Here is a 26,164-nt window from a genome sequence, read left to right as displayed (position 1 = left end):
GCATGTTGGACGCCTTCCGACCTGAGGGGCCCATCTTCCAGCGTCATATCTTTTAGCCTTTTGTTTCTGATCATGGGGCGTTCTTGGCAAAGATACTGGAGTGGCTTGCCATTTCCTACTCCAGGTGGATTGCGTTTAGTCGGAACTCTCCACTATGTCCTGTCCGTCTTGGGTGTCCCTGCACGGCATAGCCCATAGCTTCTCTGAGTTACTCAAGCCCCTTCGCCACGACAAGGCAGCAATCCATGAAACAGGATTGCCACACACTTTTGGCACATTATTAAGAACACTTGCAATGCAGGGTCCCTGGCTGTGTAGAGGTTTTGAAACATATTCAGCCTGGAAGCACCCTTCAGACATTCATGCTGAGTAAAAAAAGGTCTGAAAAGGACCATAATATGACATCCTGAAGCCTTAATGCCAGGGATGGGAAAGCTCAGATGGTCAGTTTCCTGCCCCTTAGGATGTGTCAAGGCTAAAACTGAGCCTCCCAAAAGGAGGGAAAGAGAAGATACATATTCGTTTATATAAATCTGAAAGAAAAAGTCAACTGCTATAATAACCCTGGATATTTTAAACAACTTACAACCACCCACACCTTTGGAACATCAAGGTATTTTTCTCAACCAAATGTAGAGTAATTTTCTAGATTTTTTAATGTGTCTTTTTTCTTTTTTCAGCTCAGTTTGGGCCTTGACAGGTGTGGAAATAAACCACAAAAGCCTGTATAGCAGCATTCCCCAACCCCTGGTCCGCAGCCCAGTGCCAGTCCGTGGCGTGAGCCAGACCGGACCGCTGAGAGAGACCTCCCCCCTGCGTGCACTCACCCCTTCGCCGCCTGTTTGCAGCTGCACACGCACTCCGGCACGCCCGCACGAGCACCACACTGCCATTTGTGCATGTGCGCTGGCCTGCACAAGCACACTGCCATTTGTGCATGCACATGGGTGCTCATGCGCAAGCACAAATGCCAGCGTGTGCTTGTGCAGGCCTGTGCGTGCCCATGTGCATGCACAAATTGCAGTGCAGCACCTGTGCAGACATGTGCATGCCCATGCAAGAGTGCAAGAGCGCTTGTTCACACATACACGTGAGTGTGGGGGGTGCCCCACCTTCCCCAGCCAGTCTGCGGACTGGAAAAGGTTGGGGAATGCTACATGGGGTTGCTAGACATAAACACAGTTTCAATAAGGCCATATTTACTATAGTGGATACAAAAAGTGCTGAATCCACCGGACAAGTGTCAGGTGGATACACAGTTACAGAATTGTACTAAGAATGTTTATCAAGTTCTCAATCTCAAACTAGGGGGAGGTAACAAGTGAGGTACCACAAGGCTCAGTCCAACGTTATTAATGACTTGGATGACAGAATTCAGGGAAGGAAGTGGATGACACAAAATCAGGTGAAATAGCTAATACCTTAGAAGACAACATTTTTTTAAAAAGTATTGATACGCTTGAGCACTGGGCTGAAAACAACAGAATGAAATTTAACAGAGATAAGTGCAAAGTTCTACAACTAGAGAAAACAAACACACACACAGTTACAAAATGGAGGACAACAAACTGGAACAAGTTCAGAGGAGGGCAACAAAGATGATCAGGGGACTGGAAACCAAGCCCTATGATGAACGCCTAAAAGATCTAAGTAATTTGTTTAGCCTTGAGAAAATAAAACTGAGGGGAGATATGATAGTACTTTTCAAATACCTTAAAGGCAAGTACAGAAAAGGGCCAGGATCTGCTCTTGATCATCCCACAATGCAGGACACACAATAATGGGCTCAAGGTACAGGAAGCCAGATTCCAGCTGAATATCTGGAAAACTGTCTTATCTGTTAGAGCAGTATGACAATTACCTTGGAAGGTTGTGAGCACTCCAACGCTGGAGGCATTCAAGAGAAAATTGGACAACCATCTGTTAGATCTACTTTCATTTGTATTCCTGCACTGAGCAGGGTGCTGAATTCGATGGTCTTATTGGCCCCTTCCTATTCAGTTATTCTATGATTCTATGAATAGGGTGATATAGTATATATAAATCCGCAGGAAGTAGATCCATGAGGTAAAGATCTTGTGGATGCATTAAATCCATCAACCACACAAGTTTAAGAGAAGCATAACAGTAATCAATCACATAAATATAATTAACAACAATAAAGATAAGAATAATCTCCCCAGCTTGGGGAGAATGTCTCGGCCCCATGAAGTCTCAATTGTGGGGTTCCACAGGGGTTGATTATCTCCCCAATGCTGTTCAACATCTATATGAGGCCTCTGGGGGTGTGGAGCCTTGTGTCATCAGTACGCTGATGACACTCAGCTCTACATCTCCTTTTCACCAACCGCAGGAGATGCCGTTCTCTCCCTTCAGCGCTGCCTGGGGACTGTACTGAAATGGATGCAGGAGAACGGGCCAAGGCTGAACCCGGACAAGACAGAGGTACTGAGGGTGGGCGCCCCCCACAGTTGGGGGCCTAGGAAACTGCCTCTCTTTTTTTGGGGGGGTGACTCTTCCTGCCAAGGATGGGGTCCGCAGCTTGGGGATCCATCTGGACCCGGTGCTCACTATGGTAACTCAGGTGGCGTCGGTGGTCCGCACCACCTTTTTTCATCTTAGGCGGACAGCCCAGCTGCGGTCCTACCTTGATGTTGGGGCACTCACTACCTTGGTGCATGCGCTCGTAATCTGAAGATTAGACCACTGTAATGCGATCTACGTGGGGCTGCCTTTGAGGCTGTTGCGGAAACTCCAGGTGGTGCAGAATGCGGCGGCCAGATTACTTAGTGGAGTGAAAAAAATACCAACATATCTCACCCACTCTGGCCGCATTGCATTGGCTGCCCATCCGATTCCGCATCGACTTCAAAGTGTTGATGCTTACGTACAAAGCCCTAAATGGTTTAGGGCCTCGATACTTGGTGGAACGCCTACTCCCACCAAGATCTACCTGTGTCACTCGCGCGAGCCAGGAGGTGAGGCTGAGGAGCCTAATGCCGAGGGAGGCCCGGAAGGAAAAGACAAAAAATCGGGCCTTCTTGGCGGTGGCTCCTCGGCTCTGGAACAATCTACCTCCTGAGATTCATGCGGCTCCCTCGCTGGGTATCTTTAGAAATCAACTAAAAACATGGATGTTTTGGCAGGCCTTCCCTCCAGTTAATTCCTGATGCCCCTTTTTCCCTCTCCCATCATTTGCTCCCATCTTGTTCAAATATTTTCTATTATGTAAACATTTATATATACATATATCTATTGTGTTATTTTATGCTGTTAGCCACCTAGAGTGGTCTTAACTGACCAGATAGGCAGGATATAAATAAAATAAAATAAAATAAAATAAAATAAAATAAAACAAACAAACAAACAAACAAACAAACAAACAAACATATTAGCTGTTATGTAAAACTTAAAATATATTCTCTCCATCTCTCTGTACTTAGAACCTTCTCATAATCTGAGAATGTAAAAACAGACTATTTATCTTATTAATGGATCTTGCACCTTGGCTAAAACTCCTTCTTGCAGGGCTAGGAATGCCAGTGGTGAACTTTGCCCATGCAAGCCCACTGCCCTCTTCATAGCTTCTTTCTGAATGGCTAAAATGTCTCTCTGACCTCATAGCCAGTTGTTAGAAACAGGATCTCTGTTTTCATCTTAACATTGCTAAGGGCATGAGTGAAATTGAATAAAATGTGAATTAAATCCAGGAAAAAGCTGTGTAGCATTCTGTGAACACCATCATGACTCCCAATGGAAGCAACAGCCTCTTCCATTAAACAGCACAATTGCCTTTCTGAATGAAGCATGGCAACTATCTTGTGCAGACTGAGAAGATGGCTTTCTGGCAGCCACAGCAATATTCTGAAGACATAGAATCAGACTTACAAATCACTGGTTGAATGAAAGTCAATGCATCTTACCCAATGAGGCTTGGCAGTTGGTCAAAGGCAAGGGAAATTATTGGATGGACTGCTGCTAAGTTATAATATTCTGTCTGCTCGCAGTGTTATGGGCCCAGTATTAAAATCCTTGGTCCCAAATGGAAAATAATTACAGGCATTGGCAATGGAAGATAACAGCTGTATTGGCGCCCCTATTTTGATTCTTTTGGAACTGGACTAAACTGTGTAGCAGTAATGCTTTATACTGTGGTTTGTGTGGTACAATATTGTTGCCATCTCTCCACTCAGGTCTTGGGGTAAAGACAGCTATTGCCAACAAAAAGAATATTGTTATAACTAGGGTTATAGCTCATTTTCCAATAACTGAACCCAAATTGCTAAGATTCCTGGGTAACACAGAACAATCATGCTAGGAAATGTTGGATGCAGCAGGAAAAGGAGAAAACAAAAAATGAGATGGATTGACTTCAGAAAAGAAACCACAGCCTTAAGTTTGCAAGATTGACCAGGGCTGTTAATAATAGGATATTTTGGAGGTCACTAATTATTATTTTTTAATTTTATTAGATTTATACCCTGCCAAACTAGATCAATGGTCTACTCTGAGTGGCATTACAAAATTTAAAAACAATAGAACCAATAAACATTCAAAAATCCAAAATATAAAAATGTAAATATGAAGACACAGCAGGAGGGAAAACCTTCCAGAATAGCCATGTCTTAAGTTTATTTCTAAAGACACCCAGAGAGGGAGCCTGGCAGATCTCTATGGGTAACTTGTTCCAGAGGCGAGGGGCCACTGCCGAGAAGGCCCGGTTCCTCATTCTTTCCTTCTGGACCTCCCTCGGCATTAGGCCCCTCAGTCGCCCAGCCTGGCTAGAACAAGTGTCTCAGGTAGAACTGGGTGGGAGAAGGCGCTCTGTCAGATATCGAGGTCCTAATTTTTCAAACTTTGGCTAATGGTTCTACATTCTGGCACTGGGGCCATCTAGTGCCATCGTGTCTGAAAACAAAGGAAAGTGAATCAATTCAGAATTGAGTAGGTATGTCCGAAAGTCATCATATGCTATAATGGCAATCCTCTTTCTACATGCAGCATTAATAACATATCAGACGACTCATGATGAGGAATGCACCACCAGATGATCTTGAATTTTGATGCCTTATGAAAGAAAGATTTAATGTCTTTTAAAAATGCAGGTAGAGTAGGAAGTGTCCCTTTGCCCTTTCCAGGACTCCTTGGAACTAATGAATAGAAGGACTGGGCAGTTAGTTCTGCTGCTCTGTCCTCGCAAATTCTGGAACACACTAGGTTTTTGCCACCACATACCCACAGGTCTTATTGTTTTGTGGATAAGGGTGTGTCGTGACATCCTATATTAATGGTGGACAAATGGTTTGAAGTTTCAGGGCATGGTCCAAATGTTTCTCAAGGCTCTTCTGGTCCTGCAAGTCCAGAGAAGATCCCAATGAATAGTTTTCATTTCTGAACAAATACATGTAGGATCTGGCTGTAAGGCTGCAACCCTCTAACTGATACTCAACTGTTTTTCATTCATCCATTCCTTTAAAGCATGTATTTTACTCTGCTGGAACAAGGGTTTCAAGACTTGCTGCCAGGGGTGCTCCTTCAAATTAAAAACCAAGAGGGCAGAGAAGGAAAACTGGCATATTGTCAATTCCAATTGTTGCCTTTCCTTCTTGATTTGAAAAAGAAGAGCTTGGGAACAGGGAATCAAAGCAGACCTTCATATGTGTCTACTGGTGTGCGCACGTGTGTGAATAAAATTTTGATTTCTCATCCGATTGTCACACTGACCAGAACAAGGAAAAATACAATGAAGAAATCATCTTATAATCTTCCTATTTTGGGATCAGGGCAGTAAATAAATATTATGAAATAAACCTCTGGGACATAGCTCTTCAAAGGTGAAGTGCCATTACATATTCACATAGGAATGAATGCTATTGAATTCAGTGGAGCTTACATCCAAGTAGACAAGTCTAGGCACATAGTGTAAGTCTGCTTTAGGTAGCAAATTTGGTCTCCCCAATCTTCAGTGAATTTATTTGGGTGGAGAGATCAAATCTTCCCCTCTTGGCCAACTTCAAAATAGAGTCTTTTTACAGACTGGCAGCAGAGCATTTGGGGAACAAGAGCTGTGCTGACTTTTACCAGCATGGTTCTTGTTTAAAGAGCATCTTCTTGACAGCAAAATCTATGCTGACTTCTATCAGTATGGGCAGCTTCTCACTGAAGGAAGGAGAGGAAAGAGTGAGGTGCGGAGAGGGGAGGGGAGAGAATTATGTCAAAAGAGACGGGTGGCTCTTTGTGCCACGTCCAAGCACACAGAAAACACATAAAATGCTAGATTATGGAACCACATAAAGCAAAATCCATGTATAAGAGTTAGCAAAGTAATCTGATATCTGATTAGGTGATTTAAGGTTCACAAATCATTTTAACCAAACACACACACACACACACACACACACACACACACACACACACACACACACACACACACACACACACACACACACACACAGAGGGGGGGCACAATTCATAATACCATAGTTTTGAAAGGAGTCAGATGATATGACACAGGGCATCTGCTGGCAATTAATTCAATTACTGAGAAATGTGTTTGATTTTGCTGCACTCTGCTTTTAGCTATTTAGCTTAAGGGTCATACTTGGTTTCTATCACTTGTTTTCCTCCCTCCTACTCTCTTTTTTTAAGTATTGCTCAAACCTAGCCTTTCAACTCACTGCACCCATGCTTCTGTCTATTCGTCATATACTACATCTTAGAAGATTGTACTGTAGATCTTGATATAATAAAAATATTAATATTGATGAACAAAATTCCCTTAACTGACTTTTTACAAATGTGCTGCACACACTTTTGAATTTAGATGCTATCACTATTATGCTGTTACTAAAAATGCAAGAGGTTCAGAAGAATATACCCCCTGCAAGTACCCCTGCAAGATGTTCGTTCTTTAGTGAACCCTAAATCTTTTTCTTTCCCAAAACAAGTCAAATATTGGAACAGCAGTTATAAAAGTCATGGATGGTCCTACTGGAAATGTCTGAGGACTTCTTCAGCTCTTGCACTTAGAATCCTTCCCCAGCATCCCAGGAATAAGGAATTTTGGAAGACATAGTTCATTAGATATGAGATAAAGGCATTGCCAGGTTCAAGGGTCCATGAAGACAGGCATCTTCTCAAGAGGAGGCCATTTTCAACAGTATCTCCATGGCAACCTGTCCTTCATCTTTTAGTTGATTCATGATGAACTGCAGCTAGTCAATGTGTAACTAAATACTGTCAAATCAACCATAGCAAGTTTGAAACAGTGGCAAGAAAATATGTATTGTGGTCATGAAATAACCAGAGCATGGAAACAAATTGTGAAAAATAAATTCATTTCCCTTTAATTTGTTAATGTTTTACTAATGATTTTAAGACTCATAATTTTAATAGTTAAATGGGGGAGTAGTAAGAATGATATTTCCCACCACTTTAATTTTACTTCTAATGATTTAAAACAATACTTTTAGCATAATTGTTTAATAATTTAATGAAGTAATCAATGAGTGCATAATTTATGTATACTCCATAGTGCCTGCTATTAAAGGAGATAAAGTTGGTTTACTCAAGAACAGGGACCAAATAAATGTTCTCAATATCCATGGTAACTACTGAGGTGTGTGCCTGTACATCATTATTTACACTTGAATTGTTGAAATGTTTTCGCAAAGCACCACGGAGATTTCTGTCAAGACAAATTCCCCTTGAGGTAAGGTGTCCTGTTGTTAAAGGACAGAGAATTAGTGCATGAAGAATCAGTGGACGAGTTGGACTGAGAGAGGGAACAGTGGGGAGGGGAAAAACTTTTCATAAGCTGCAAAACTTTCCAGGGCTTGCCCACCACTATGGGAGACCTCCCTGGAGGTCCCTGCAGCTGTGATCCGCACCTTCAGAGCTCTCAAAGGGCTTTCCCCCAACATCGGAGCAAGCCCTTTGAAAGCTCTGAAGGCGATGAACAGCTCCGTTCGCAAAAATTGGCACTGACTTGCGAATAGAGCCTCGACTTCATTCATAGATCAAGGGTCCGTTAGCAAGTCAATGCCAATTTTTGAGAACGGAGCAGTTCGGAAATCCAAAAGTTCTTATGTGGGGCCGTTCGTAAGTCGAGGGTTGACTGTATTAGTACCTGATGACTTCTGGCTCATCATTTTTGCTTCAATATCCCTCACAACTAGGGCATTATAAACAATAGAAACAAACCCTAGTTATCCAGTCCCAGTAAGTGTATGAATGCTTTTCCATTTGTAGGACTAGATTATTTGGATGCAGTTTCTTCCTCAACATGACCAGATCTGGATCCTAGCCATTTACTTGAAAGTAAATTTCCAAGCAATAGTACCTTGTAATCACAATATCAGATATCCCACAAAAATAACTTAGGGTTTACTTTTACATTTTTATAAAAGGAAATTAGGGGGGGGAGAGCAATCAGTGATAGAAATGAGGAACTAATTAATACTCAGATAAGACTTATATATACTGTATATATTTGGTGTGTTCACCCCTTAACATTTTCATGAATGAGAGAAATGCTTTAAAATACAAAAAAAAAGTTACTACCAGTTCTAATCTGACAATTGCATGAAATCCAGTGAAAATGGGTATGTGAATATGTCTCCATTGCCAGAAATCTGAAACAGTGATTCATTCCCACCATGTTGATGATGTTACTGATTAACCTGACTTTGGAGATGATCATTGTGACTGGATTTTCATCAGCAGGACGAGTGTGGAGACCATAGATCACTTTGGGCAGCCTGGCAACCCTTTGCTTAAGGCAGCTGCTGCACTCCTTCCAGGCTGACAGGACCTACTAATAAGGAGACTGATTTATAGCTGCTTCTCGCACACAAAAGGAGAAACATGTGAATATTCTGCAGAAACTGTAGGCATGACGCACAAAAAGGAACTGCCTGTTAACCTTCGTAATGGCAGTTGGCTGACAAGTCAAACCCAAGTATTTTTAGCTGAAAGGGTCTCATACGACAAGGTCATATGATGACATGTTGGGGACATTAAATGAAACTGATGGGCAGCTGGTTTAAGACAGATCAAAGGAAGCATCCTTTTGTACAAACTGGAATTAGGGTGATAGCCACTGGTTTGTTTTGTTTTTTATTTGAAGCACTGGGAAGAAAAGTCAGAGTGAATAACTGAGGATAGGAAGGAAAAGGAGTTTGTTCCCATTTCAATAAGAACTAGCCTAATTCACATTTCACAAAGTAATGTAGTTGTCTATTTTTTAAAACAGTTTACTAAATGTTTTTACTGGGGAAAGCTACATCATATCACTTTGCTTAACTTACATTACAGAATTGCATAAATTATCTTTTAGACAAAACCAAAACTTTATATGTATTTGTCGGAAAGATCTTCAAAACAATTACAGTGGAGTCTCGACCTAAGGACTTAATCCGTATTGGAACGGTGTCCATAGGTCGAAAAGTCCGTAGGTAAAAAATGCATTCCTCACAGGAATGCACTGAAAACCCATTAATCCGTTCCAGCCCTTTCTCCCCCACTAGGCAGCTTCTCCGCTGCTGAAACCACCATCGGGCCAGCCCTTTGGGAGAAGCTGGGTGGCGGGGAAGAAAGGCAGGAGCCAATCCGGTCTTTCTCCCCCACCGCAAGGCTTCTCCGCTGCTGAAACCACCATCGGGCACGGTGGGGGAGAAAGACCAGATGGGCTCCTGCATTTCTTCCCCGCCGTCCAGCTTCTCCCAAAAGACTGATCCGATGGTGCTTTCAGCAGTGGAGAAGCTGCCTGGTGGAGGATAAAGGACAGATAGGTTCCTGCCTTTCTCCCCCACCTCCCAGCTCCCTCCCTTTTCCAAACCGTTGCGGCGGAAGAGCTAAAGAAGCAGCCTTTTCGCCACCAACAGCGTGAACTTCCCGCCCTTTTCCCCTGCTGTCTGTAGGTCGAAAAGTCCGTAAGTAGGGCCATTCATAGGTCGAGACTCCACTGTACAGACTAGAAACACAAAAAATTCATGGATACTATAAAAAATTATAGCTAGAGAGGGGCAATAATTTGGCTGGAGGCCTCTGGAAATTGTAGTCCTGTAGCCAAAATATTCAGAGCTACAAACACAACATCTACCATGAATAGTTCTGATGTTCCAATTTAGGGGGCAACCTTAAATTACTCTGAGTGATATTACATGGAAGAATTAACAAAATACAAATCAACCCAGAGTCTCACACTCCCAGAGTCTCACACTCTCTATGAGACACCCATGCTTTAAGAAGTTAAATTATTTCTCTTTGGTTCAAGTACAGGATTGCTTGAGCTGATGCAGGAAGGAGGATGAGGTACTTATGCAACCACACACACAAAGCACCTTTCCTCTTGCCTTTTACCTTAAAAACACCCGCCCACCCAGGGCACATTTCCTCTGCAAAGCATCTCTCCAAAACTCTTTTTTCTTTCTTTTCCTTTTTTTAAAAGCTTCTCCTCTTGGGCAACACACCCGTTTATTTTTATTGTTTTAACAGCTTAACTAAAAAATCTCTTGAGTCAAAAGCTGGCAATCGAGACAGGAAAAGGCTTGTCTTTTTGCCTAATAATAATACATTTCTTTGAACAGTGCCACCTACAGGGCTAAAAGAAGAGCTGCAAAAAGTTTGATTTAAGTGTGGCCACTTAAAGTGAAAAGATTACAGGGAGTAGAAATGTGGATCTTATCTCCAGCAGCTTCCATTAATGGGCTTTAAAAAAAAAAATCAGTATGTGTTATTTAATGCACCAGTGTCAGTATGTATGTGGTGGCAGCAACATTTATTTAGCAAGTGATCTCTGTTAATAATATAATTTTCGTTAGGGATGCACATTGGCTCCCTGATCCGCAGACAAGGGCACATAGATTAATGGCTTACCTGCCTCGTGTATTCTGACCCAATCTTGTTCTGTTCCATGAGACTATTTGTGCATTTCTGCTTCTTTGTACAAAAAGGAAGAAGAAACATTGCCACAAACAGAAAAAGGTGAACATCAAGGTCAGGTCACAGACTAAATGGTGCGAGCAGAACAGAAAGGCATCAGTGGGTACTCCGTGTTATGTTTTATTTTCCCTTTCTTTTCAGTCGCCAGGACAGACAACAGTAATGTCTTCTTAAGTAGGGTGGGGGAGCGACTTTAAATGTCCAAATGGCACAGTTCACTTTGGTTTTGTCTTAAAGGGACAATGCAAGGAACCTGTTCTTTATCTTTTCTGTTCTATCTCTATCCTCCCACCCCTTGTCCTTGGATCTGAAAGTACTGACACTATGGCCATAGACTTTGATGACTTAACCAATGACAAAGGAGAAGCAAAAAAGGTTCATTTCTAAGATAGAGAGTATAATGTCCGTTGCCAACAAGTCAGCATCTTTCTTAGTCTTTCTCTCCCTTTCCCCACTTCTAGCCATGATGGGGGTGCCTATCCACCTTATTAATGCATTTCATCTCCTTGCTCCACCATGACTGCCCTACAAACAGCCCTGATTCTGTTTATATTGACCCAGTTACTGTTCATTCCCTCCAGTCATCCTCGCAATCACATGTGCATCTATACCCACAGCTCTGGCTAATGTTTCCTGCATCTGTTGAAGTGCTCACAAAATATATTATGTAATAATAAATGTGCTAGTCCTTAAGATGCAACAAAACACAGCTTTCTGATGGAACAAATGATCCTGGCTATGGCTCTTGAATCAATGTTTTAACCTTTTATAACTGAAAAGGTCGACATACAATTCTTTTTGGGGTTCTTTCCCTACTTCAAAAAGCTTTCATGAATATAAAAACAAGATCAATAAATGCGGGCCAGATTGGTGATGACCCTAAACAATACAAAATCAAAAGAGTGCACATCTTCTAAGTGAATAAAGGTAAAAGTAAAGGTTCCCCTTGACAATTTTTGTCCAGTCGTGTTCGACTCTAGGGGCGGTGCTCATCCCCGTTTCCAAGCCATAGAGCCAGCGTTTGTCCAAAGACAATCTTCCGTGGTCACATGGCCAGTGCGACTTAGACACAGAACGCTGTTACCTTCCCACCGAAATGGTCCCTATTTATCTACTTGCATTTGCATACTTTCAAACCGCTAGATTGGCGGGAGCTGGGACAAGCGACGGGCACTTACTCCATCATGTGGATTTGATCTTACGACTGCTTGGTCTTCTGACCCTGCAGCACAGGCTTCTGCGGTTTAGCCCGCAGTGCCACCACGTCCCATTCTAAGTGAATATATTCCAGTAAAAACATATCTCAATATCTAGTTTCCAGAAACAGGAAAAAATGGGAAAATCAGTATGAGAAAATAACTTTAGGTTAACCTTTTTATTCCCACCACTGAAAACTTGCTGTCTCATCTAACATACCTGGGAATATGGGTACATTTAGATGCCTGCCATGTGTTAAGCAAGTGCCTTAAGCTTTGTGTAAAATATGGACGTGGTAATGTGCAAGGCTATGTTGTGTGGATCAAGAAAAGCTATGAATTATTCTGAAAGAAATGGTTTGCCTCAGCATTTGAGTGTCCTGATGTCTAAACTGTGTTGTGACAAGAAACTACTGTTCGGACAGAATATGGGGAGACTGAATGGTTTTTATAGACAAAGGTGTCAGACAAGGGTGGATTTTATGCCCTTATCTGTTCAGTTGAAACACAGAACATATATGGAAAGCTGGAGCAGATTCAGAAGGAGGAGTGAAAATTGGCAGAAAAAATCAATAATCTAACATATTCAGATGACACCATCTTACTACTGGCAGAAAGCAGCAATGACATGACATAAGTTCTGATGAAAATGAAAGAAGAATGTGTCAAAGCAGGACTGCCACTGAACATTAAGAAGGCAAAAATCACAACGACCAAAAAACTACACAACTTTAATGTTGACAATGAAGACATTTAAACAGAGATTTTGGTATAATCAGCAATCCAAATTGAGAAAACAATGGGTCCTAGATCAAATCAAACCTGAACTTTCATTAGAGAGAAAAATTATGAAACTGAGGCTGTCATATTTCAGACACATAATGAGAAAGCAGATTTTCTGGAAAAGACAATAATGCTGGGGAAAGTTGAATGTAGCAGGAGAAGAGACCAACCAATTATAAGATGAATTGAATTCATCAAGGATACCTCAGCTTTGAATTTACAATGGGCTGAGTAGGACTGACAAGGGCAGGGCATTTTGGAGATCACTCATTCATGGCAACACTGTAAGTTGGAGGCAACTTGATAAGACATGCAGATGTGTGAGCTGTAAGTAACTTCTGACCAATGGTACTCTCTAAGACTAACTAGAGTGTGCTTTATAGGTATGGCTGTACATGCTGCTTCAAATGATAAGACCCTGAGGCATCTTGAGGATTTTTTGGTGAAATGAAACAAGAAAGAAGACATTTTAAGAAAGAGGATAGAATTCAGGAGTCAGGGGTCCATGCGGTAAGTTATAATGCCCTACAACTAGTAACACAGGAACCATTGTTCCTCATTCCTAATCTGAAAGGAATATCATTTAACGCAATTACCACAAAAAGTAACTCATTCACATGAAACAGTGTTACAGTGGACCCTCGACTTACAGACTTTTCGAGTTACAGACTTCTCTGGCCGCAAAATTTAGGTTCGACTTGCAGCCTGAGAATCAACCTACAGACCAGAAAAAGACCAAAATGGAACAAAAATGGAATAAAAATGGCCGGTTATGGCATTAATTGGTTTTCAATGCATTGTAGGTCAATGGAGACTCGACCTACATACTTTTCAACCTGCAGCCACTGTCCCAATACGGACTAATTCTGTAAGTAGAGGGTCCATTGTACTTGTAACTCAGCATTTTCAATCTTTGTGAATAACACAACACATTCTGTACATTTATTTCAGAGCTTAACCTCTGTTAAACACACAACAAAGCATTCTCTGAACCTGCATTACAAATTTATTTTCAGCAGCTAAGCCACTGGCACTAACAAATTACTATACACGGTCCTCATTACAGGTTAAAATTGAAGGCTCCACAGTGTCACAGTTGATCAAACCTCTCCAAAAGTCTTTACAACACATACCACAGGCTACCTGTCCCTGTGACAAGCACCAGAGGCTAACTAAAGTTGTGCTTTCTTTCCCTTTCAGACTCCTACTAGTACAAAGAGAAAACTCAGAATCTCCATCCTATAGTTATTTTCATTTTTCACAAAGAAAATGAAATCTGATTTTCAGCCTGGATATGCTTCTGTGCCCCTCAAAACAAACACAGAAAAAGAAAGTTCATTCTCAAATGATATTCATGGCTTTGGCAAGGAGAAATCTCAATAGTATACACTAGATAACAGTAATCCAAACAGAATAAGTAAGAATTCTGTAGCCATGAGTCAAAGAGGGGATAATGTTACACTTTACAATGAAGTGGGGAAGATGTCTAAGCAGACTGTGAAGCCAGTAACAGTGACCAATATTCCATGTGTGCAAATAGTGTGAGCAATTTTGGAGGCTGTTCATCACATACTCAGTGCTGCCTCAGCTGCACTCATAAAATACATAAGAACTTTGACCCTTGGATAAATAATATGGTAAAACCTGATTACTATCAATACATAACCTTAGGTTACTCCAAGTGATATTACATGGAAGAGTCTACAAAAGCCTTTTTTGCATACTAGGAAAAAGCAAAGTTGAGAAGAGGACTGTCTTGATTACCAATCAACAACAGGCATTAGACAAAATGTTGTGACATATGTATTCTTGAAGGCTGTTGTGACATATACTTGCAAATATAGAAGTCATCAAAGTGTACTATTCTATTGTTCTATGAGACAAACTAGACAATATTGTTCATATAGCACACTAACTTTCTGTAAACTACAGTCCCTGATCAGCATGGAGACTGCAAAATATAAAATTGCCACCTCAACCCTACACCAGGGTCTCAATCGATCTCAGCCTTTTGCACCTGCAATTTACTTTTCCAAAGGCCATCACACAGCTGCCAGTTTGGAGAATGGCATTTCATGGCCTTCTGTCCCTCACTTTTAAAGGCTATTTGCCTTCCAATTTTAGACGTTCCTTTTAAGTGATGGTCTCAAATTGTTTTCTGGAACCCCAAAGGATAGGATCCAAACTGACTTCCTAAAATTGCAAGAAGAGTGATTTCAATTAGACATTTGGAAGAACCTCCTGGTACTGGCTCTTCAACAACGGAAAACATGGCCTCAGAAGGCAGTGTTGTCCCCTTCATTTAAAATTTTTAAGCAGACCAGATACCTATTTGCGGATGACACTGTATCATTCAGCTTTTAGAGCTATTTTTTTTTTCAAATGCAGTTTTTTCCCCATTACTTATTACACTGACTGAAAAGTAACCTGTTGTCGTTTGCTGCAGTGTTGAAAAGGTAATAGGGTGAGTTGTGCAGTTTATTGTGTTTTTTTTCCTGATATTCCCTTACATTTTTTATTACTGGGGGAGGGGGGAAGCCCTTCGGATTGATGAGAGAAGAGCATAAAACTTGAAAACAAGTGCTTCTAAAATGCCCTTTAAATGTAACTTTTGAAAGGAAGTATAAAACTCATACCATGAGGGTGATATTAATCCCTGTCATTGAATTACTTAAAAAATGTAACTTTGCTACACCCAAATGAATGAAAAACACGATTAATTGCAGACAACTATATTACTGTTAACTCATTACCTGCAGGCTATGGGATTTCAAGTACTGCCAGGAGTCTGGACTTAATGATGTTTACAATTCTTTCCAATGTCATTATTTAATGGTTTATATAATAGAACAATTGTACAGTATTATTCTGTATCTGCTGCTACACTGGTATATTCAAAGTTATATGAATGTGCTCAAGTCCTAAACCTGGCAATCCTAGTGGAATGGGTGAGGGTGTTTGAAAAATAAATAAATAAAGAATTTTGGGGGGCACACATAATGCTTTGAATCCTTTGGTTCCTGATAGTCATTTTACAGAATTCACAGCAATGTTTCCCAGAGGTATTTTGAACTGAATGTTTTCAGAATACCCTTTGCAGAATTCTAGGTATGTGGCATTAAACCATATTTGGAGAAGATATTCATGTATGTTCTGAAAAGAAAACTGAAAAGGAAAAAGTCAATGAAATCATAAAACTCCATGAATATTGCATGCCATTAGAAAAGAGAGCTGCATATTGATTGTTTGATCAATAAGATATCATTAGCACATTATTTTCTGAAATCAGCTTCCTGAAGAGCCTATTTCCAGCTGTGAAATATAATACTTTATCATGGGGACTTGCTACAAAATGAGAAAAATTAACTGGACTCAAAGCAGTTGAACAAAACTACTTTCTACAGTTAAAAAAACATGATCCACATTTTGAACTATATTAAATAGTTGATCAATTGATTTCCTAGTTCTTTCCCAGTCCTGGAGCTCAGGACAGTTTGCAACTAGAGTGCCCGGGCTGTTAAATTATTTTTCATATTTTCAGCTGAGCAAGGTTTGACAGGTACAGCTGATAGAATGTTGGAGTAGGTCTCTGGCGATCTGGGTTCAAATTTTTGCTGTGGGCAATGGTAAACAACTTCTTGGACATCTCACATACCATAAGAAACCTACTAAGCTCACCATACATTGGAAGTTATTACTTGATGGCACATAACAACAAGGTCTCAAGAAGAAGAAGCATTGATTTTGTATATACAGCTACTTAAGCCAAATTACAGACAAGGGTTTCTCTAACTCCTTCTGTCCCATTATAAATAACATAGACACTTCAGCTCTTCAGAGGGACCTTATGACCCTCAAAATATTTTGGAGCCATAACTCCCATCATCCTTCACCACTGGCCAGGCTGCCTGTCACTAACTAAAGTCCAGCCACATCAGGAGAGCTTTAAGTACCCTATCCCTGCTTGAAAGCCATCCTATATGTTCTGTTAAAAGTAGTCAATGGATTAGAACTGGCCATAAACTTCCTCAGGCATTCTATAAAAGGATTAATTTTGAACCATGAGCAGAGGGAACAGGTTAGCTCCCCCAACACTCTCCATTTCAGCTTTTGCATGTAGAGAACTAAATATGAAGAGGAATGAATACTGTGTGAGAAATTCTTCACATGATTGGAATCCAGATTTGTTATGACTTCTGAATTTGTGGATGACCGCCAGGTAGGAAGCATTCTTTGTCAAATTTCGGTCTCCACATGTTTCTCTTGGTGCGGTGGGGTGTGTGTGTAGCTTCCATAATTAAATTATAAACCACCCAGAAAATGTTTTGGTTTGCTTTGTTTTTGCTTTCTTTACATTTTAAGACACCCTCCAAAAAAGTCTGTCAGTCACTGAGATACTGTATTTTTCACTTCTGTAAAAGGTTACTGCTTTTTCATCACCACAGAAAAATCCATAGAGAAATAATCAAAAATGAAGAAATAAAAATCCCACAAAACCTATAAAAGGCTTTTTCCCCCAAAAAATGTATTTTGAATAAAAACTTTATTTTTTACACAAAAAGGAATTTTACAGAAAATACAAACTTTTGAGCAAAACTCATTTTGTGTGTGTGCAATCTCTTCCCCAAAACTCCCAAAGTGCAAAAATGACAAAAACTCTAGTAATCTTATTCAGCAGCAAGAAAATCATTGATATTTTCATTCACACCAGCAAAAAATGAAGCATTTAGACTCCTCTTGTACACAGGCTGTCATTTCCAAAACTTTTATCTAGATATCCATGCTCCAGAACTGGTGGCAGATGATGGCCGTTTTGGCTGCTGGAACAAAGGCACAGAAGCCAATGGTGGGCGGAGTTAGACAGAGCTGAGGCAAAAGTGGATGCTTGTTTTGTGCATACACAGACACAACAGCACATGCGCGCGCACGCACACACACACAAAAGGAGGCATCTATTTACTCAAATACTACCTCGCTCCATGTCATTCATTCAGTCCATATCTTAGCCACAAACTTAGAAATGTTCCTAACTAAAACTGCTCACCTCTATGCCTAATTTCAAAGTTGGGCATTTGTCTGATTTGCTCACAATCATTGTCTCGTCCCCTGCCCCACATATACTCACTTTCATTCGCTCACAATGTGAAGCAACTCAAACAAACCAGATTCTTCTCTTTCCTGCTACTTTCTGCCCCAGTCACCCCCTTACTGCTCTTTACCTCTAGATCCTGACCCCACCCTATCTTCATTAAAAGAGTGTGCCTTTAGTAGTCATCATTAAGAGAAATCTTCTCTCTCCTGATAAGAACTAGGAGAGGGAAAAACCATGAACAAGCAAAAAAAGTGCTATTTCAAATTCCTGTAGAACAGTTTTACTACATTTTAGGATATGATTATGAAGGGGAGGGCAGGTTTTCTTTCTTACATCTCTCACAAAAGAGTAAGAAAAGAGAGGGAAAATGGTTTTCTTCATCTGGGAAGTACAGTACAATCCTAAACTCCACCAAGCCATGGAGTTGATAGTCATTAGATGGCATGAAGAACAGTTTCATTAAAAGAGAACAATTCTGTTGCTCTTATCATCCCAGTCCTACTCAAGCCCATTGGCAAAAGTAGCACCATCCCTCCACAGCTACCTCCTCTTCCCCTCCCCAGAAAGTTGTTTCTAGATACAGAAGGAGAGGGAAACAAGGAGATCTGCTATCTCCATTTCAAACCCCAGAACAAACCTACAGCACAAAACTCACATATACAGTAAATCTGCAGCTTTTGTACAAAATCACTCCCCCCACCACATACGTGCTGCAAAGTATAGAAACAGATAAACAAACCAAGTTTTGCATCATGCCAGATTCTTGCTTTTCTATCCAGATACTGTAATCAAAGTCTGCCAGTAGAACAGGCATACAGGAAATGGCCATTTCCTGTCTATATACATGTCTCAAACATATTTTTTTCCATTGAGATTACACTGGTGCCTCAATTTACAACCATAATCCATTCTAGAAGATGTACATAACTCAAAATGGTTGTAGGTTGAAACACCATTTCCCATAGGAAAGCATTGAAACCCCATTAATCCGTTCCGGCCAAAGAAAAAAATCACATACACCCCCAAAAAATCACTGCAAGACTCATTGGAAACACAATTAATCCCTTCCGGCTGAAAGGGCAAAAGAAAAGAAAGGCAATCAAGCGTTCAAGACCCATGGGAAATGCACAGAAAACAAACCGAGCGGATCAGAAATGCACAGAAAACAAAGGGACCAGGTCGGAAATGCACAGAGAACAAAGGAAAAAGCAAGGAAAACATGCAAAACCCATCGGAAATGGGGGAACCCCCCCAAAAAAGTAACTAAACCCCCAAGACCCATCGGAAATGGGGGGAACAAAAAAACAAACAAATGTCCCAGCACAGCACAGAAACATAACCTCCCCAGCCGAAACCCACCCTGCAAAAATCACCCAGAACAGTTTTTTAAAAGCAAAAGGCAGCTCCTGACCTTACCAGGCAGTTCCAAAGCCTCCCTGCAAACACACACATGCTCACTGAGAAGCAGAAGCCAGGCAGTTCCAAAGCCTCCCTGCAAACACACACACACTCACTGGGAAGCAGAAGCCAGGCAGATCTGAAGCCTCCTCCAACACACACTCTCTAACTGCTGTGGCAAAGGAACTGCAAAGAAGCAGCTTCTTTTGCCACCTACAGCTAGCAATTTGAATTTCCCGCCTTTTTCCCTGCCTTTTTCTGTTCGTAAGTGGAAGCTCCGGTTGCAAGTAGAATCAAAATTTTGCGGCTCGATCTCGTCATAACTCAAAATGGTCATAAGTAGGGACATTTGTAAGTCAAGGCACCACTGTATAGGATTATTACTTTCTGTCTTTTGTTGTTGTAGATCTGGAGGCTGTAGGGTGATCATCAGTGCCAACACCAAAGTTTCTATATTTTTCACAGATAAGCTGCTAGTAACAAAAGTTTTTACTTTTAGAACAGACTTATGAAACAACTGGGAGGCATCAGCAGGCACAAAAGAGCTATATATTTAAAGGCAATAAAGTGCTACTACATTTTGCCTTTAAGGCGACTCTCTTAATATGGCTTCAAAACATTCTTTTAGCCCAGAGAATAGGCAAAATGGAGTTACCGTGCAAACTGTATAAGAGGGTCCCCCCATGTTTTAAGGTCCACTTGGAAAATCATAGAGCGCTCTGCCTGTGGAACAGTCATAGTTTGATGGCATAAATCATGTTTGCAGCTCTGTGTGTGCAACAGGGATGACTTTATCAGCAGTGGCAGATGACTGCTGATTAAAAGCTTCATTTGGCAAGTTCAGGGTGCCACAAGTTTGCTGTATTACATGCAAGATGCATGCATCCGAAAATCACCAAAGGAAGCCCTCAATCAGTGGCAATTCGCCACTGCTGATGACCTTATTCACACAGAGCTGCACAAGATTTCAGCCATCTAACATGATTCTGCCAAACACCAATTTTTAACTCATAATAATTCTGTCTGCCAAATGAAGCCTGCTTTAATAATATTATTATTATTAGATTACCCAGGAAGACATTGCACAAATAAATTGCTGAAACTACGAGGGAAAAAATGAAACAGAATCATTAGGGGAAAAAAATTAAAGTATTGTTAATGGATTTACCAAAGAATCTCAAGGAAATTGGCCTTTTGAACAGGAAACTCTTAAATAAGCTCATCAATGGCTCCTATATTATTCTGTCAGCCAGCACATAGTCTCAAAGGGAGATACATACCAGATGTTAACTGCTACAGTGAGTAACAGTGAAACAGGATACACAAAATAAAAATGCCAAACTCACCCAAGTATGAAATAATTTTAGCAAGTGTCAGGGGTTTCAGTGAACCTATCAACAATCATGGTGCATTACTGCCAATATTTCTTCCATATGTATAATGTGCTTAATGTTTACAAGACACCTTACCAAAGAAAAATTAAACATGCTCACACACAGACACAGACACAGACACAGACACACACACACACACACACACACACACACACACAAACTACTCTTGAAGACAAGATAACAAGAAGGCAGAGATGTCCAAAACACCTTAGGACCTCACTAATTGACAAAATGCCTCTCCCTATACAGTGGTACCTCGCAAGATGAATGCCTCAGGCAACGAAAAACTCACAAGATGAAAACGTCTTGCGAGGTTTTTTAGTGCCCCGCAGGAGGAAGATATTTTTGTCTTGTGAGGTACGTTTTTCCATAGGAATGCATTGAAATTTAATTAATGCGTTCCTATGGGAATTTTTTTAAAAAAAGTCACTTACCAGGTAGGGAGCTGGGGAAGCACCATTGGAGGACTGGTGAGGGTCCCCCACAACCGTGATCGCCACTTTCAGAGGTCCCCCAGCAGTCCTCCGATGGAGCTGGGCAAGCCTCTGAAGAATTTCCCAGCACCATTTTTGAACTTCCTGCCCTTTCCCCCTGTCTTTTTCCATTCAGAGTCTTGCCTAGCACCATCAGTTACTGTATTTTTTTAATTTTTTTTTTTTTACTTTCATGGAGGAGGAGTGGTGCTTGTATGATAACTTGTCTGGTGTTAAGTAACTTGGATCTGGGCTCAAGTGCCATTTATTTGGACTTGAGTGGGTGGAGCACCAGCAACTCCTTCATCTCTGGCAGAACAGGGCTTGAGTGAGCCCAGTAAATGCAGACACATGGTGTACATAGAGGCATAGAAACAGGCATATCCATGTAAAAAATGTTCCCATTATCTGTTGGCTAAACTCCAAATGAACGAGTGTCTTATGTTAAACACAGCTACTTGATTTCTTCTGAAGTTTCAGATACGTTTTATGACTATTCAGCACTTCCAAACAATACAGAAACACTAGAGGGTAAGAACACAGTATTTTGAAAGGATCTAAATGCACTTAACTTTCTTTAAGTTACACTCTGTATAGTTACGTATATTTTTAAAGATTACCACAGCTATAATTTTCATCTCACTTATGTGTGCAGAAGAAAATCCCTTCTACTGTAATGAGTCATGTCTGAACCACATGCAAAAGGGATAGATATGACAAAGCAAGTAAGTACGTATTATCTTTGAATGGTATTGATTGTTGCCAAGAACTAATTTTACACACACCAGTGTGCAGTTTTTTCCAATATCCAACAATAGCTGATATGTCCATTTTATTCTATCTTCATCTGCTGCACAATTATCCTTTTTTCTTTAATGATGTTACTAGCTGCTCAGAAGAATAGTAAATTACTCTGTTACACAATGGGTTATTTAGAAACAAGCTTATATGGAAAGTAATTATATACATATAATTCCAACTTGGAATATAGATATATCTATATATATTCCAAATTGGCACATTAAATATTTCAGCTGCATTCACAGAAAAAAATATATTCGAGGCTAAATTATTTTTCAACTATGCAGTGAATGATAAGTGGGTACAGTATGTCATATTCATTTGGGAGGAAAAACATAATTGGGAGTGGATAAAACAGCTACTTTCATTGTTAGTCATGTCTGGCTGCCCTATTGAGAGATCAAAATGAACTGTATTCTGGAGAAGAAGAACACGGTCAATTATTCTTAGTACAGAGAAAACACTGAAAGCTTCTGATGAGATGACAAGCATGCAGATAGGGAAAAAGGAAAATCAAGATTAATGAGAGATCTGCCCAAAATGGCTGTGAACCAGCTAGCACTGAAGCTTACAAGGAGTCCATAGGGTAGCATCTTTCTTGGTGTGACATAAACAGGCAATTCTCCCTCAAGAAAGTTTGGTATGCTGCCCTTTAAAGAAGAGAATACGAGACTCCTACATTTGAAGGATTTTGTAGCATGGCTTGTGCAATAGAATATATGCTAGAGCAATGCACGGTATTTTATGGAACAAAGAAGCATCATGAAAGAAAGATGGAGTAGCTCAATTGCACGCAGTGGAAGACTGCTCCCTCAATTTAGAGAGAAACATCAAATCCTTCCTAATCTACTATCAGAAAAAGACAAAGGAGTGGTTGGAAGGCCAGATGGGCAGGGTATAAATCAAATAAATAAATAAATAAATAAATAAATTTTATAACTGCTGGATAGCCCAATGGTTTAGGTATCTGGCTGCAGAGCTAGAGGTTGGGAATTCAATTCCTCACTATGCTTCCTTGACAGAGCTGGACCCGATGAACCCTAGGATCCCTTTCAGCTCTGCAGTTCTAAGATGGTGATGATTTCCATATTGGGAGATCAGCCTGCAACGCCAGTTCTCATTTAAAAAGTTCTCATTTAGTCCATTATGGCTGTCACCAAACCATTTTTCTTCAGCAGCGGTGGGCAAACTCTGTGTGCACACCCACAAACACAGTCGTTTTTGTAGTATCCCCTGAGTAATCTTCCAGGTGATTCTGTTTGCAACAGACATGCCCTCGTTGAGAGTTATTCCTGAACAGAATTGCTAGGATTTCTGTGGCAGTGACAGAAATGTTGCTAACAGGGTTGTCAGTGTTAGTGGGTTATGGGGCATGGTCCCAATGCATTCTGGGAAGTCAATATGCCATCCAACTCTCAGAGGTTGGTCCCATTCTACGTGAACTGCTCAGTTCCATTCTACATATGTTCACTCACAAGTCCCACTGTGTTCAGTTTGCCTTACTTCCTCACTCCCAGTTAAATCTCCATAAAACTTGCTATCACAATATCTCTCATGCAGATAGGGGTGCTTTTCAGAAGCATATGGGAAGAAGTGTGATAGGTCATGCCTAAGTCCTATGTAGTGTAGTATTCTGTTTCCACAATGGTACCAGTTGCCTATAGCAGTGGTTCTTAACCTTGGGTTACTCAGGTGTTTTTGAACTGCAACTCCCAGAAATCCCAGCCAGCACAGCTGGTGGATGAAGGCTTCTGGGAGTTGCAGTCCAAAAACACCTGAGTAACCCAAGGTTAAGAACCACTGGCCTATAGTGTGCTGAAAAGCAGGATGTATCACAACAATGCCCTCCCCCCAAAAAAAATTTCAGCAGCTGGCAGTAAGAACTGACATGATTATCAGAAGACCTGAAAGACTAGAGCTGTAACTTTCTTATATGTATCATATGGAAGTAACTCCACAATTTACTTCTAAATTACTTAGAAGATACATCTTTGATTGAAATATATGTTCCATACTGGATTATCTCTAGCTGTGATTTTTGGAGTGCTGAAATATATTTGCTTTTTGTTCTCCTTTTCATTTTATTCCTTTGGCTTCTTTTAAATATTAATTGTCTCAAGTTGTTCTTTTGGAAGGAACGGCACCCTGAAATCTCTGGATAAAAGGCACAATATAAATATTTTAATAAAAAAGTAAAAAATGCAATATGTCCAATTCCAGTCACAGACAGATTTTCTTTACTCTGACCTTATACAACTGCTTGTCTTCTTTATGAAGTTATCACTTAAGAATTGAAATAATGGGACTTCAGGCAAAATCAGTTTTTCAGTTCTATTAATTGCATCAATGAGAAATGCAAAAGGTGAATTTTTGCAAGTTCCTGTGAGTGGCGTTACTATCCCTTTTAACACAAAAGTTTTTGAATGTTTCTTCAACAGATATTTTACAAATTATATATAAAAGGCAAAGAGCAGGCAACTCCTTTCAGCAGGTTCCTAGAAACTGGAAAGAAAACTGTGAGTAGTCATGGGGGAGTTCACTCGCATGGCAACTCAAAATGAATACGTCTCCTAAGTGGGCTCTCACAGACAAACTTGCATGCAAAACAAAACGCATAAAAGAACTTATGAAAGTGATATGCAGATCAAGTAGTTATCCCAAGCTTCCCTATTAAATTTGTTCCATCTGTTTAGGGCATCATTTCCCTATCATATCATTGCAGTCTATTTTGAAAGATATTTACCAAAAGAGTCACCAGGGATCAGATGAAAGCAGAAGTTTCCCTGCTTGGTAAAAATTTAGAAAGTCATAATCTTTGTTTTGAAGATGTATCCAGTATAGCATTACCTCTAGACCTGTCAGCTAAAGTCTGATATATCTTCTGTGGACATCTGAATATTTTGGGAGACATTTGCTTTTCACACAATAAACCTGACGTTCCCTAAATGTTGACCTCCAGATCTATTGGACTACATCATCATCATCATTGTCAATTATCATGTTGGCTGGGGATGCTAGTCATGGTAATCCAACAATGAGCTGGGGAGAAAGAGGTTGAATAATACTGAATTAACTGACAAAAACCAAAGAAAAGCAAGTCTACTGGCCACATAAAGGATAAATGTATGCATGGATATGAGGAACTCTCAGCTTGAATTTTATTACATTTTTCCAAATTCCCCTTGTATTCTCATCATATACTTGGTTGTACCAGGTTTGTTTTTCTTCCCGTGTGCAAACTGTTACATGTTTTCTGTACTCATTTTTCTAACCTGCTTATTTATGTTTATTTTATTTTTTTGCGTTTTACACTGACTGAAACCTGTTTGGAGAGTGAGGTCAAGTGGGCCTTAGAAAGCCTGGCTAACAACAAAGCCAGTGGAGGTGATGGCATTCCAGTTGAACTATTTAAAATCTTAAAGGATGATGCTGTTAAAGTGCTACATTCAATATGCCAACAAATTTGGAAAACTCAACTGTGGCCAGAGGACTGGAAAAGATCAGTCTACATCCCAATACCAAAGAAGGGCAATGCCAAAGAATGCTCCAACTACCGGACAATTGCACTCATCTCACACGCCAGCAAGGTTATGCTCAAAATCATACAAGGTAGGCTTCAGCAGTATGTGGACCGAGAACTCCCAGAAGTACAAGCGGGATTCCGAAGGGGCAGAGGAACTCGAGACCAAATTGCCAACATGCGCTGGATTATGGAGAAAGCCAGAGAGTTCCAGAAAAACATCTACTTCTGCTTCATTGACTATGCAAAAGCCTTTGACTGTGTGGACCACAGCAAACTATGGCAAGTCCTAAAAGAAATGGGCGTGCCTGACCACCTTATCCATCTCCTGAGAAACCTATATGTAGGACAGGAAGCAACAGTTAGAACTGGGTATGGAACAACGGATTGGTTCAAAATTGGGAAAGGAGTACGACAAGGCTGTATATTGTCACCCTGCTTATTTAGCTTATATGCAGAATACATCATGCGGAAGGCTGGACTGGAGGAATCCCAAGCTGGAATTAAGATTGCAGGAAGAAATATCAACAACCTCCAATATGCAGATGATACCACTCTGATGG

At 40.6% G+C, this 26,164-nt stretch overlaps 1 protein-coding gene and 1 long non-coding RNA gene across 5 annotated transcripts in view; both read right to left on the bottom strand.

Moving 5' to 3' along the window:
• The window catches only part of GALNTL6 (polypeptide N-acetylgalactosaminyltransferase like 6), a 640,150-nt gene that overhangs the window by 512,296 nt on the left and 101,690 nt on the right, over positions 1–26,164 (bottom strand). The gene's annotated exons all lie outside the window — the stretch shown is intronic.
• The window catches only part of LOC144589385 (uncharacterized), a 28,528-nt gene continuing 12,524 nt past the window's right edge, over positions 10,161–26,164 (bottom strand). Inside the window, exon 2 of the long non-coding RNA XR_013545465.1 lies at positions 10,161–25,403. This is a non-coding gene — a long non-coding RNA (uncharacterized LOC144589385). The remainder of the gene's footprint in view (positions 25,404–26,164) is intronic.

Source organism: Pogona vitticeps, chromosome 5 (assembly GCF_051106095.1).
Source record: "Pogona vitticeps strain Pit_001003342236 chromosome 5, PviZW2.1, whole genome shotgun sequence".
NCBI classification, from domain to species: Eukaryota; Metazoa; Chordata; class Lepidosauria; order Squamata; family Agamidae; genus Pogona; species Pogona vitticeps.
Note: the sequence above shows the minus strand (reverse complement) of the source record. Positions and strands in the feature narration are given on the sequence as shown.